General features: G+C 36.0%; 1 protein-coding gene and 2 pseudogenes across 11 annotated transcripts in view; all 3 read left to right on the top strand.

The window, feature by feature from the left end:
* Nucleotides 1-15,858, top strand: part of LOC115066680 (homogentisate 1,2-dioxygenase) — a 312,248-nt gene that overhangs the window by 154,204 nt on the left and 142,186 nt on the right. The window lies entirely within an intron of this gene.
* On the top strand, nucleotides 14,188-14,384 carry LOC125775907 (small nucleolar RNA U3; annotated as a pseudogene).
* Nucleotides 14,444-14,546, top strand: LOC125776000 (small nucleolar RNA U3; annotated as a pseudogene).

Below are 15,858 nucleotides of genomic sequence, written 5' to 3'. Positions count from 1 at the left end.
GAAGACTAATTGGTCTGTATGAAGACGGCTGCGTTAAGTCTTTCCCAGGTCTATCTATCAAGATAACCTGCGACTTTTTCCATGAAATTGGATAGTATCCGAAACTAAGAATTGCATTGAAGAGCATAGAGAGCACCACTACAGCAATAATTGGTAATTCAATTAGCATTTTTGGGGAAATATGCGGCTTTTTTGGATTTAGTTCTTTGATGATACCAATAATTTCAGAAAGTGAAGTCTTAAGAGACTCGAGCGACTCTTTAGCTTTTTTGGGTAAGGTTGACAGCTTAAAGTTGTTCTTTGGCAATTGGGTTGAAATATCTTTTCTAGGTGATTTGCAAAGCAATTAGCCTTTACCTCGTCACTTCGAGCCCAATTTCCACCCAAGTCTCGTACAGGCTTGTTGGAGTCAGTTGGTGGCTTCATGGACTTTTGGGCTTTCCAAAGGGAATTTTGCTTGTTTGAATTTGGACGCAGCTTCTTTATATACATTTCGGTGTTCAATTCTTCCTTACGTTTAAGCGCTTTTTTTAATTTACGTACAGCAGATTTTAATTGAAGCTGAGTGGAAGGGGAACGATATATCTGCCATTCACGTCTTGCACGCCTTTTTTCATTTACAAGCATTTCTATTTCTGTATTAGAAATTTTTCTGAAACCAAGCGGCTTATAGCTTTTGTTTGGTGTTGCTAAGACAGCTGCGCTGGTTATTGTATCATTGACTTCTCTTATGCTTTCATCAATATCTCTTCCTGTATTTATTTTGTACTCAATATTAATGTGGCTACTGACGTATTTTTTATATTTTAGCCAATTTGTTTTATAAGAAGTTAGACCCACTTTTGGATTAACGAATATGGGTTGTTCACATGACTTTATTATTACAGGAGAGTGATCAGAAGATAGATCAGTACATGCATCAGCTATTATAAGCGATTTATCTATATTTTTGATTACAGCAAAATCAATTAAATCTGGTATTTTCTTGCGATCACTAGGCCAATATGTCGGCTTACCAGGAGAACGTGAGCCCCAGTACGTGTGTTTTGTAATCTCCACCTGCTAGAAATCTTTGACCTAGTGTTCCAAAAGGGTCTTTAAATTCCATTTCTGTAATTTTAAAACGAGGTGGACAGTATATAGCCGTAAGGTTTAGGTCACAACCCCGATTTTTTAGTGATATTGTTGTAGGTTGTAACCGTGGTGTAGCATGAGATTCTAGAGCATAGTGGTTTAAACGATTTCTAATCAAGACTGCCGTGCCACCATGCACTTTTCCATCCGGATGATTTGTTACATATAGTCTAAATCCCGGTATATTCAAATTATTTTTATTTGTTAGATGAGTTTTTGAAATAAGCATTACATCTACATATATTCTTTTCAGACAAAAATCTGACAATCCCTAATTTATGATGGTTAACACCGTTAGCACTCCGTATACAGATATTTAGTAAGGTCATTTTTTACTTAATAAATTTTGCAGCATTTGATTTTGTGATTTTATTAAATCTTGGATCATGTTTTGCATGGTAGACATAAATTGTGCCATACACTGTGTAAGATTTATAATCATAGTTTCAATACCTCCATTTGGAGAATTTTGCGGCAGTTGCATTTGCACAGTGTTGCCTTTCACCACATTTGCATAGTTTCCTTGCATATTATTATTGTTAGAAGTAATAGAATTTGAAATTTTTTCTCAGGTTGCTATAATTTCATTACGAGGTGTTTGTAACATTTGGTTACGACGTGCTGGAATGCCCTGTTGCAACTTCGATTTCAAATCTTTATATCCATGGCAACCTCTATAGTTAGCAGTGTGATTTCCTCCGCAATTGCTGCATTTTTTATAAATAAGTTTGTAACCAGTATATCTCTAATTCCGTTTCTTTTATTTGGTTATCCCGCACAAATAGAATAAAAACCTCCGTTTCGCTAGTTTAGAATTTATAAGTTTATTTAGCACAAAACTATGTTACTTTTTACAAATATTTTGTACTTAGAATTATTTAAGACTAAACGCTAGAATAAGATAGCGCGCCAGATCGCTGTTGCTGAAAAGCTAACTATAGCGGGCGGGACGGGTGTTGTTGACGGAAACTTGAGTTGAGCGCGAACGTATGCACGGATGCGTGTAACCATGTATATTATGTATTTAGTATCCAAAATGATGATTTGCGCAGTGTGTCGAACGAAATATTGTGCAGACGGATTGTTTAGAACGATCTGTCTGCTTTCTCGTGGTCCCTTCCTTTTGTTGGTTCAGTTGGTATAGGTGTGGTGAGTTATTGGTGTTGCGTTGCAGTTTTATTAGGATGCGCCAGTTTTACCGGGTAGAGGAGGTGGATGCTTAACTCATTTAAACATCCTGGGCCCCCTAGGCGAATATTTTGCCTAGTATTATAATTATAAGTATGTATTTCGACGTACTACTGGTGGAGTAGCCGAAGCGCGGAATACGTTCCGACAGCAGAAGTATTTCTTGATGGAGTTGTAATATACTCGTATTTATCCGTGAGTTAAGAGAACGTATTTTGGTTGGGAACATACCACATGTATTTGAATTTTCATTTTAATATGCGGATAGGTGCTTAAGAGAAGCAACTTAATTTTGCGGGTCTGTTTGATTTTACTGACAACTTTTTGTATTTGTGATTTTTTTCTTTTATCGTTTTATTAAGTGGATTATTTATTATTTGCCTTTACTGTATGAACAGCAATTGTTTGCATTTAATTTATTCTCGGCTAATGAAGGATAGTAACTCCACGCCTGGCTCAGATGTGGCCAGAATGGGTACTTCTTAGCCCTGGAGTTAGGACTATGAAATGACTATGAGGGATTTTGCGAGAGAGTGACCGGTATTTGCGAACGGCTTCATTATAATTATAATTTTTGAAGTAGGATGTTCAAGATGTACAACAGATTCTCACCAACTACCATTATGAGGAGCGCTTATGCAGTGAATATTATTCAGCTTTTTGGAAAATTTTATTGTAGGTAATATTTAAGTGCGTATGAACTAATTTTACAAGTAGTAGTGCGCCACCGCTCCAGGATTTGTTCAGATTTTTTTTTCCATTATTGGCGAAAGCCATCCTGCGGGGCCGAAAAGTAGTATGACCTTTTAATATAGGGACTGTCAGAGGTAACTCGAACTTTATTTTTTCTACCTTTATGTGGGGTATTATAAAATTGTGGCTCTATTGGTTGTCGTACGACGTACCGGTCTTTATTTGATCGAGTAGTTGTGGCTTTAGAGAAGTGCTCACAATACTGATCTCTAATAGTTTTGTTAGTTATAGGGGGAAAGTTTCCTTAACTTTTGAAATGTCCTTAATTGTGAATTAAGGTATTGATTTGATTTTTTCTCAACTTGAGTTGGTATGGTAACTAGTTCTGAACTTAGTCCACTTTGTGTTTCGCTGTGCAGCGTTTGAGCTTTTTGTGCCTTTGAGCAACATGGTGTCCCTTGGCAAGTTTTCGAATTTTGAATTTGGGAATTTGCTTCTGCAATTAATTCTGTGGTTATTTGCGTATACGTGCTTCTTTGAGGTGAGATGGGGTATGTGCTGTATTGAAGCATCGAATGGTGTCTTTTTTTTAAGCAGTTGAATTTGCTTTTGCAATTTTTATATGTGTGCGCATGTGACAAGCAATTTGTGCATAATTTTTTTGATCTCACGAAATTGTTTCTTTCATTAATTTTTAGTTTTTTAAACTTCTCACAAGATATCAGTTTATGCCCTCTTGTGCATAGTTCGCATGACGTTTGTTTTCTTTGTTCTGATATGAACGTTTGCGTTTTGTAAAAGCTTTTGTTGCTTCTAGCTTGGGGTCTATTTAAGCTTCCGTTCTGGTCGTGTTTGTTCTTAGTTTTGAGTATTTTTTCTTCTAACCTTTCCGCAATTTCATATTGGGTCGTGAGAAAATCTTCCATTTGTTGCCACGTTGGGCGCTTTTTTCGTGATGAGAGCGATTGCTCCCATAGAAGTAATGACTTTTCTGGTAATGCGGCGGTGCAAATGTTTACCAGAATTGGGTCCCAGCTGCCTGTGGGAATATTTAGTGTCGATAGAACCGACAAACAATTAGAAACAGTGGATTGTAGTGTTACAAATTTTTCACTTGTTTCTTTCCTGATTTTAGCCAAGTTTAATAGTGTCGTGACTTGCTTATCGACCAATATTCTTTCGTTTTCATAACGTGCTTTAAAAGCTTCCCAAGCAAAATTGAAATTTCCGTCATTGAGAGCGAACTGTTTGACTATTGCGCCTGCTTTACCTTCCGTTTTGTATCTGAGGTGATAAAATTTTTGTGCTTCTGATAGTTCTGGATGGTTGATGTAAACGGCTGTAAACATGTCCCGGAAGGACGGCCATTCGTCATAACCTCCATAGAATGTTTCTGTGTCACATGCGGGCACCTCGAGGTGGATGCCTGAACTTGCCTCTTGATATTGTTGCATTTATGGCAGCTCTACTCTCGGTTGTGGAGTAGGTGCAATTGTTTTTATTAGCTTTAATTGATCGGAGATCATAGCTTTTGTTTCTTCATATTGGTCTAAGCAGTTTTCATATATTGCGTAAGCCGATTGTTTTAAATTTTGGGATAGGTTTGAATCGTCAGATTCTACTATGGCGTCATGAGCCGCTTGGAGACGAGTCCAGAAATTTTTAAGATTTTGACCTTTTATTTCTAATAACGATTCAGAGTTTTCTTGAATCGGTGAAGAGGCAAATCTAGTGCAGTATCTTGTTAAACTGTCACTTTCTGAAATAAATTTAACAACCTGTTTTTGGCGTGTAGCTCCTGCAGGTGTATTTTGATTTTTTCCGTTATTAACCATTTTTGATATATTGCATATTTTTGTATTAAAATATTGTTAAAGCTTTTCTCAGTGTAAACTGATGTATGGTATCTAATAGAAGCGATAAGTGTGATAAATTGTATACTCTTTTTAAATAAATAAGAGTTTGTTCGGATTGTATCGGTACAAACGTATATTTTTTTAATACCGTTTTATATTTATTTGCTGTGGTAATATTTTAATTTATGTTTTATTTTGAATTGTTAATTACTATTAAACCGCGTTTTTATAAATCAAAATATTTGATGTCCGAAGATTTTGTATTTAGGTACACCCTAATACTCGGACTTGTATATACATGTGTATGTACGTATGTACTTATAGTTTGTGCAATTGAGAGCTCGTTGAAGAGATCAATATGCTTTGTACATACCAGAGTCCTGCACGAGTAATTAAAAAAGTAACATGTTAGCAAGCGGCGATGCCGATGCGGCGAGTACACGCTACGTAACGGTACTTTGGCATCGTGGGCATCGGCATCGAGGGTATCGGCATCGCGGGCATCGCCGATTACTAACATGTTACCAGTGGTCGGCATTTCTTAGAACAATTGTGGAAACTAACTTCACACGTACGCTTACGCTCTATCGCAGAGCCGCTCAAAATTTTTCATGCCTATACTCGGAGTATAGGCAAGCAAATGCAGTCGAAGCATGTACGCTACAGAGTCCTGCACGAGTAATTAAAAAAGTAACATGTTAGCAAGCGGCGATGCCGATGCGGCGAGTACACGCTACGTAACGGTACTTTGGCATCGTGGGCATCGGCATCGAGGGTATCGGCATCGCGGGCATCGCCGATTACTAACATGTTACCAGTGGTCGGCATTTCTTAGAACAATTGTGGAAACTAACTTCACACGTACGCTTACGCTCTATCGCAGAGCCGCTCAAAATTTTTCATGCCTATACTCGGAGTATAGGCAAGCAAATGCAGTCGAAGCATGTACGCTATGACGCTAATTCTGCCAGCGTCAAAAATACACTCGAAATACAGGAATTCAGTTTCGAATAAGCATATAGAGGACTTAATGAGAATCAAAACTTACGATCTTGACGTCGATATGGAAAAAATCATGGAAAGTTAAAAAAATTAACTTAAAATTATTGTTGTTCTTAATTGCTTTTTTAATCAAAAACCATAATTTTTTATTTTTTTCTAAATTTTTAATAACAAAATAACCAAATAGCACGATTTCACTCAGTGTACTAAAGTGCCCTGGAGACGATCAAATAATTGCGTCAAACACTTTAAGTGTGTTGGTGTCGTCGGCTCTCGTCGGCTACACGTACGCTACACCGACTTGTTGTCCGCTCTGTTTGATGAAAATCAAAAATTTTTGATATTTCTATTTGACGGAAGATAATTTGATCGTCTCCACTCATGTTTGACAAGCATGACTCATTTGCAGTGAAGACTTCAAGCGAAGAGGACGTACATACTTGCGGAAAAGTGAAGTGAAGCGAAAAAGAGTGCAGGGAAGAAGAAAAAAGTTAGGTGAAATAAGCGAAGTGAAATAATAATAAATAAATTAAGATAATAAAATAATTAAAGTAAAATAAAATAAAATAAAATAAATAAAATAAAAGAAAATAAAATAAATTAAAGTAAAATAAAATAAATAAACTAAAATAAAATAAAATCAAATTAATTAAGATAATAAAATAATTAAAGTAAAATCAAATAAAATAAAATTTATAAAGTAAAAATGGAGAAATCTCTAAATGAACAAAAATTTATACTACTATTGATAGAACACTATCAAATTCTAGAAGGATTGTGGAACACTCGAGTGGAAGCCTATAGTAATCGAGAAGAAAAGAGGAAGCAGTACCACATCCTTCTAGAAATATACCGAGAACAGTACCCAAAGGCCACAGTCGAAGACCTAAAAAAAAAATTAACATTTTGCGTACCGGTTTTAGGCGGGAGAAAAATTACAATAATCCGTTTTGCTGGATATTTGTAATTCTGCGAGAAGATTTTCATGCGTAAACTTATTACGCTGTTTGTACCAGTTTTTCATCCACTCCGCCTTCTTCTTCTTCTTTTTCAATTTTTTTTTTTTTTCATAAGAATTGCAGCACATGCCAATAAAAGATAATCATCATCCGACGATGACATGACGACCGTTCGCTACGAGATCAAAAATAGACTGATGTTTGACGTGCTAATTTGAACGTTTGCGGGCAACACACGATTGAACATCACTAACACATATGCACTGTTTGACGCAATTATTTGATCGTCTCCAGGGCACTTAACTCGCTTATTACACGCAGCAACTTTTGTCTCGGCAACTCTTGGTTTATAGGCGAGGGGGCGACGAGGAGAGGAGAATCGCGCCGAGTTTCCAGTGTTCAGCAACTCGCTTTGTGTTCTCATTCGTAGCAGTTCGCTGCGACGTTTTTCGGCATTCGTGTTCTTTCTTTCGTAGTACATAGTTGCATTTGAGTATATTTTTTTTTTAAATTAATATTTGGAATATATTTAAAAAATTTAATTTCAATTTTTGGCAAGTAATTTGCAAATATGTATACAGATATACATAATATAATATAAATATTTTAGAAAATGGAGTATGACGAAAAAATCGAATTAATTAAAGATATTGTGAAATGTATGGAGAAAGCCATACAAATTGATTCAGACGATAGTGAAAAGGGTAACATATGTATGTGAAAGTCTGTCATATAATCTTTGTTTTAATTTTGAATTATAAATAAAATGTATTTCTTAATTGTCAGAACTGATTAATATATGTGATAGAGTGGCCCAAATACCCATAAGGAAAAAGAAACGACAATGGGTTAAAGCAAAGAGTAGACAATGGGTTAAAGTAAAGTGAAAGAAATTGAGAAAAAAACTCGAACAGAGTTGCGCAACACAAGTTGCTCGTGTGAAGGTAATGGGCGACAGCAAAAGAGAATCGCCCGATAATTAGCAACTTTTGTCGCCTCGTGTAATAATACACTAAGCAAGCGCGCGCACACAATCATACGCTAGCAGATATCAAATGTGTGATTGTATGCGTTGGTAAATAAATTGCGCATTATTTTGAGCGGCTCTGCTCTATCGTTCAGTCGTTGTCGAGCCAGCAACGAATTAACATCATGTGAGGCTATAGCGTTTCATTTGCCATTGACGATACCAGATAGTAATCGTACGATACCACGATGCCGCGATGCCGATGCGCAATGTTACCTTCGCATCGTGGTAATCGTCAGAAGTGTTACTTAGTAACGTAATCGTACGATGCCTACCTTAATCGTGCAGGCCTCTGGTACGCTATGACGCTAATTCTGCCAGCGTCAAAAATACACTCGAAATACAGGAATTCAGTTTCGAATAAGCATATAGAGGACTTAATGAGAATCAAAACTTACGATCTTGAAGTCGATATGGAAAAAATCATGGAAAGTTAAAAAAATTAACTTAAAATTATTGTTGTTCTTAATTGCTTTTTTAATCAAAAACCATAATTTTTTATTTTTTTCTAAATTTTTAATAACAAAATAACCAAATAGCACGATTTCACTCAGTGTACTAAGCAAGCGCGCGCACACAATCATACGCTAGCAGATATCAAATGTGTGATTGTATGCGTTGGTAAATAAATTGCGCATTATTTTGAGCGGCTCTGCTCTATCGTTCAGTCGTTGTCGAGCCAGCAACGAATTAACATCATGTAAGACTATAGCGTTTCATTTGCCATTGACGATACCAGATAGTAATCGTACTATGCCACGATGCCGCGATGCCGATGCGCAATGTTACCTTCGCATCGTGGTAATCGTCAGAAGTGTTACTTAGTAACGTAATCGTACGATGCCTACCTTAATCGTGCAGGCCTCTGGTACATACGTATGCACGAATTGTTTTTGCTAATGCAAGTGGGCAAAGAATATGCTGTAATGTTTTTTTTTTGTTTTTTGTTTTTCTTCTAATCCTGCTTTTTTTTGTTTGACAAAGAACAAGTGGTATTGCAGAATAGGTGCTAATATGGTCTTTAACAAGATGTGTATGTTTAAATGCACATCTGTATAAGTACATACCAGAGGCCTGCACGATTAAGGTAGGCATCGTACGATTACGTTACTAAGTAACACTTCTGACGATTACCACGATGCGAAGGTAACATTGCGCATCGGCATCGCGGCATCGTGACATCGTACGATTACTATCTGGTATCGTCAATGGCAAATGAAACGCTATAGTCTTACATGATGTTAATTCGTTGCTGGCTCGACAACGACTGAACGATAGAGCGTAAGCGTACGTGTGAAGTTAGTTTCCACAATTGTTCTAAGAAATGCCGACCACTGGTAACATGTTAGTAATCGGCGATGCCGCGATGCCGATTCCCACGATGCCGATGCCCACGATGCCAAAGTACCGTTACGTAGCGTGTACTCGCCGCATCGGCATCGCCGCTTGCTAACATGTTACTTTTTTAATTACTCGTGCAGGTCTCTGGTACATACGTATGTTGGAATGTATATCTGATTTTTAAGTTTGCATACGTTTCAATAAATGTCTTTTGTAAAAGTCAATTTTACTTTGCCTTACCGTTTATTTTTTTTACGGAAAATTAAGATAAACCTGTTCTTTGAAAAAGTGATTAAAATTATAATTTTAATAATTTAGCTCGTGGTACCCAGTGTAGGGTATAAAATTACAGGCAGAATCTATGTATGCCGTATGATTATATACATATGTATGTATGCATATGTAAGTTCGCACTAGAACGAGAGCGCGAAAGCGAAGTGGGTAACATGCAGGTATGCTCCCTTATGAACTTTATATATATGTATGTTTGTCAATTTGAACATACATATATCTAGTATGTATGTACATATATTGAAATTATGTATAAAAAGGAAATAAATTTGTATAAATGTATGTTCGTTTTTTCTCTTTTTGTTTTATGTTTATGATTTGCCTTACTTAAGTTTCATTTAATTTTAATTTTGATTTTTATTTAACTTTGCACTTAAGTTTGCAGCGTTTCACCATTATTCATAATTGGCAACCCAAAAATGACAAAGCAGGGATGTTAGTAAGAATAACAGCTGATTTATGTAAACAAATAAATTGTACTGATTAATAAAAATGGAGAGTGTAGCTCGAAGCAAGAATTTTTCATCAAGTGACATTTCTACTTTGCTAAGCCTAGTGCATTTTTTCTTTCCCTCATTATACGAGAGCGACGATTTATAAATATATTTATTAAAACCTCGCACTCCATATCACTTTCGTCGTCAGATTCCATTTTTTACAATATATGTAAGTATTTATCTTCTGCTACTTGCAAATCAGCTGATTGGAAAACGTTAACATAGTTGCATATGACAGTATTTAATTAATATTTAAATGGCAAAGGGTGACCATTTAAATACAAATTAAGTCAAATGGTGAAACTGAAATAAATTAATTTTCACTTAAATCAGTTTCGTGAAACCGGCTGTTACTCGTAGTTTATGCAATCCCGCTTACTGTTTTGTTTAAACATAAGGGGTATTGCCGGAAAATTTTGCAAGTAAATTTGAATTTTTGTTTGTTTGCGTGTTTGAATACCCAAAGGAAAGCTAGTACATAGGCAATAAATTAAAAATATTTATTATTGATATACATCTAGGTTATACCAAACTGTGTTCGGTTTGGTAACCGATTTTCGCGGAAAAACGGATTTTAAAATACGGTTTTTATGTTAGTATATAAAACGTATTTTTTACATATGTACATATATATGTACATATATTTACAATAAATGAAATAAATACGTTCACTTTGTTTTCCCACAAGGGGCGTTTTTGGTGTATGTACAAGTATGTATTTATGTACGTGTTTTGTCACCAATTCTCTTTCTCTTCCAGCTGCTTATGGGCTTCTCGAGTTTTGTCCCTCTTTCTGTGCTCCAGCTATGTACCTCCTTGCGATGCAGTTTTGTTTGTAGTATATTTGTTTTAATTGTTCGCGCCCGTTTGTTCCGTTTTTGTTTAGGTGCTTTTACATCGCGCCCGATTTATGACTTGTTTTTATACTCTCGCAACAAAGTTGCTAAAGACTCTAAAACTAAAAGAGTCAGATATAGGGTTATATATACCAAAGTGATCAGGGTGACGAGTAGAGTTGAAATCCGGATGTCTGCCTGTCCGTCTGTCCGTCCGTCCGTCGATATAGAGTTGTATATACCAAAGTGATCAGGGTGACGAGTAGAGTTGAAATCCGGATGTCTGTCTGTCCGTCCGTCCGTGCAAGCTGTAACTTGAGTAAAAATTGAGATATCGTGATGAAACTTGGTACACGTATTTGTTGGCTCCATAAGAAGGTTAAGTTCGAAGATGGGCAAAATCGGCCCACTGCCACGCCCACAAAATGGCGGAAACCAAAAACCTATAAAGTGTCATAACTAAGCCATAAATAAAGATATTAAAGTGAAATTTGGCACAAAGTATCGCATTAGGGAGGGGCATATTTGGACGAAATTTTTTTGGAAAGTGGGCGTGGCCCCGCCCCCCACTAAGTTTTTTGTACATATCTCGGAAACTACTATAGCTATGTCAACCAAACTCTACAGGGTCGTTTTTTCAGGCATTTTCATATACAGTTCAAAAATGGAAGAAATCGGATAATAACCACGCCCACCTCCCATACAAAGGTTATGTTGAAAATCACTAAAAGTGCGTTAACCGACTAACAAAAAACGTCAGAAACACTAAATTTTACGTAAGAAATGGCAGAAGGAAGCTGCACCCAGCCTATTTTTAAAAATTGGAAATGGGCGTGGCGTCGCCCACTTATGGACCAAAAACCGTATCTCAGGAACTACTCGACCGATTTCAATGAAATTCGGTATATAATATTTCCTTAACACCCTGATAACATGTACGAAATATGGGTGAAATCGGTTCACAACCACGCCATCTTCCAATATAACGCTATTTTGAATTCGATCTGATGCCTTCTCTGTATAATATATACATTAGGAACCAATGATGATAGCGGAATAAAACTTTACACAAATACGGAATTTGAGCTGAGGTATCCCTTGTGGAAAAATTGTCGTGATCGGACTATAACTTTTCAAGGTCTCTGATATCGAACACGAAGAACTCAGTGCCTAACCTAACCTAACTTAATTTTTCACCGAAAATATCGGTAAATCTCTCAGAATTTAATTCTAATTAATTTTACAGCAAAATAAAAAAATATGTAAATGACGGATAATGAAATCTCGATTATCATTTTATCATGCGAGAGTATAAAATGTTCGGTGACACCCGAACTTAGCCCTTCCTTACTTGTTGATTTAAGTTTTGTTTTTAGATTTCGCGCTCGTTAGGTTTCATTTGTTAATACTATTTTGTTGTTTTTTGACACGTACTTTTAACATATGGGTAGTAAACATATGTTTGAAGTATATTGTTTTTATTTTTTGTTTTATTAATATTTATGTTTAAATGTATGTATGTATATGTACTTGTATATATGTAGATATGTTCGTATGTATGTTAATATCTTTTTCTGGTTTCTGTACTACTGCACTATAATGGCGATTTAGTGTTTTTTTCACAATTCTTTCTTTTTGTTACCTCTTTTTAGGTTTTGTGCTATGCGCTTTGGTTACTTAATATTGTATTATATATCTCTTTTGATTGGTTAGTGTTGTTTTTATTAGGGTCACTGCACTGGATATTGTTTTACTTCACCATCGTTATCGCATTTTGTTTATTTCGTTTTTTTGTTTGTGGTATTGTTTAGGGCTTTTATTTTTCGCGCCAGATTTTTGGTTTTTGTGTTTGTAAAGTTTTGTATATTTTGTTTTTGTCTCCACAGTTTTGCATAAGTATATTTTTGCCGTGTCACCAGACTCTTTGTTTTTGTTTGCTCCACTACACTTTTTTATTTTTTGTCTTTTGTTGTATATGTTACTTATGTTTGTACATCTATTAGTTATTAGTTATTATTATTATTTTTTTTTTGTCACATCACCGCCCTGTACCAGTTTTTTTGTTTTAGTTTAAAACTTTGTCATCACGATTTTGAAGTATTTTTATTTCTTGGACGGAACCAATAGTGCCATTCGGAATAGCTCGAAGGACCATAAATAAGTTTGTAAGCAGTATATCTCTAATTCCGTTTCTATTAATTGGTTATCCCGCACAAATAGAATAAAAACCTCCGTTTCGCAAGTTTAGAATTTATAAGTTTATTTAGCATAAAACTATGTTACTTTTTACAAATATTTTGTACTTAGAATTATTTAAGACTAAACGCTAGAATAAGATAGCGCGCCAGATCGCTGTTGCTGAAAAGTTAACTATAGCGGGCGGGACGGGTGTTGTTGACGGAACCTTGAGTTCAGCGCGAGCGTGTATATTATGTATTTAGTATCGAAAATGGTGATTTGCGCAGTGTGTCGAACGAAATGTTGTGCAGACCGATTGTTTAGAACGAATTGTCTGCTTTCTCGTGGTCGGACTCTATACCCTTGATCACAACAACTAGGCCCTTAGAGCTCTTCAGTTGATACGAATAATAATTTTTGTTTTTACCTGACAAAAATTTAACGATTTCCATGAAACTTTTTTCAGTGTAACACTGAGTTTTTGTTTCGTCTTATTGCCTTTTTTCAAAGGCACTATATGAAAATTGTTAGTGCCAACAATTTCACTTAATTTCGCAACAAGAGTATTACTGCTACGTTCGCGCAAATATATTGGATGTGGTTTGGCATTAACGACTGTGGTGCTACCCTTCGCATCGTCGTCTGAACTATTGCTTAGTATGGCAAATCTGTTGCCATTTAAAACTTCCGTTTTATTTTTATTCGGTGTGCCGCATTAAAACTTTTTAGGATTGACCGCTGACTTTGAAGGACTTAATTTTCTTTTTATATTAACATAGCGGTCAATGTGAGTTTGTACAGACGAGCCTTTTTGAAATTATACTTCTTATACGAGTTTGGAAAAGGTTGCGTTAAATGCATATTGCGCAACCTTGTCTGCGAAGATGTTCGTGTAGCAAGGGAAGCGGTGACAATCGGCGATCGTTGTTAGTTTCTTTCGGCACAGCTCGGATTTTCTACCAGCAACCCAATGTTGCCATGCTTATGCTATTGTTGTTTTTGTTGAACAATGTTTCAATTTTTGGTTGGTGACATATACACATGTGTGCGCATATCTATGTTTGTATGCTTGTGCATTATTGAAGTTATACTTCTTTTTCTTTCGTTTGTGTTTCATTTCTTCGAATTCTCAACTATTTTGTGTGACTTTTGGTTGAAATACTTTGCGTTGGCTGTTGAATAGTTAAGACTATACTTCACAGGATCATTTCTGTAGTCAGTCTTCATATACTTTCTTTGCAAATCGACCCGCGATAACGAGGTATGGCGTTTTATCCGACAGCGTGAGGTTTATGGACTTCATTTCAAAATTTGTCTTGTGGCATAATAGAAATTATGTTTCTTCGAAGATCGCTCGGTTACAACAGATAAATCGTTTCTGTTTCATTTCTGCGAACTTTTGGTTCAAATACTCGTACTCGGCGTTGGCCGTTGAAAAGTTAAGACTATACTTCAAAGGATCATTTCTGTAGTCAGTCTTCTGGGTTGACAATTCACAAGTCGCAAGGAGGAATTTTCAATGAAATTGTTTACTATTATGAAAAAGTTCAATCTCAACAGTTAGTTTATGTCGCACTGTCAAGAGCTGTTGCCATTAAAGGAGTTTACATTATCCCAGTGAACAAACAGAAAAAGTTTTATCATGGCATTGGAAGCAATGACAGGTCATGTCGCGCTTTGCGAAATGAAATGATAAAATTACGTCAAAATCCAATTATTACCTTAGAAAAAGATTTATTCGAGTTTCTTAGCACAAGAACAATAATATCATTCAAAGTCAAAGTCTTCGTGCTCATGTTGATGTTTTCTCAGATAAAGTGTTTAAACAGTCAAAACATCTTGATGTTATCAGAAACATTTATGAACGACAACGAGCCGGATACAACGGATGCAGGATATCCGTACCAAATTTTTATTTCGTTGTAAGATTTCAACGAAATGGAAGAAGAAATTTATCACAATGAGCAAGACAAATGTCATATTCTCACTCCTCATTTAGATACAAAGGCTCCGTACGCGAGTGATGCTGATGTGACGATATCAACATCAACAAGAATTGGCGATTTGTGTGCGATAGAATGCAAAATGAACTCTAGCGATAATCATTATGGTAAGAAATTGAGTTTAAATACCATTAATATATCACCAAATTTATCGATGAAAGATATAAAATTGTTCATCGGTAAAGCTTTATTACCGTTGTCAACTGCAGGTTCGCAAGCTTTTGCAGATATTATCGGAGAACCAGTAGAGTATAGCGAACAACCGGTACTCCTTGCGGGCGATTTCAATGTAAATTTCTCATTGCCAGAAGCTGAACACACATTGTTTTCATTTGAACTGGCATTCCTCAGAGAGAAATTTTCATTAGAAATGATCAATGGAAGAAATGAGCCTACGACAAAAGGAGGTACGACTATTGATGCGGTATTCGCGAGAAATATAGATAAAATAGATGTAAGACATTTCATATCGTATTTTAGTTATCATAATCCAATTGTAAATATTATAGATATCAATCCGTCAGAACCCAGAAATGATAATTGAATTAGACTTTGCTTTATAAAATATGCATAATAAATTTATAAAATTTGAATATGAGAAAGTGTTGGTCACTCGACCATATTTTTATCCTTTCCCTCTCGCTAGTTTTCTTTCATACAAAATGATATGCATTTCTTGGAAGAAGTATAACTTCTTCCGCGCGTAGGAACTTCACGCACCTTTTTTTTTGTTGGTACACTCTCACCTTGCGTTGTGATTTTCTTCGTTGCCTGCGCGTTTGCTGGTCCCTGCAGACTGGTTGCTGTCAGGGCATTTGTTGTTGCCCGATTGTTGTTTTCGGCTGCTACTGCT

This window comes from Bactrocera dorsalis, chromosome 1, assembly GCF_023373825.1.
Source record: "Bactrocera dorsalis isolate Fly_Bdor chromosome 1, ASM2337382v1, whole genome shotgun sequence".
NCBI classification, from domain to species: Eukaryota; Metazoa; Arthropoda; class Insecta; order Diptera; family Tephritidae; genus Bactrocera; species Bactrocera dorsalis.
The sequence above is the reverse complement of the archived record's forward strand: the minus strand, read 5'-3'. Positions and strand labels throughout refer to the sequence as shown.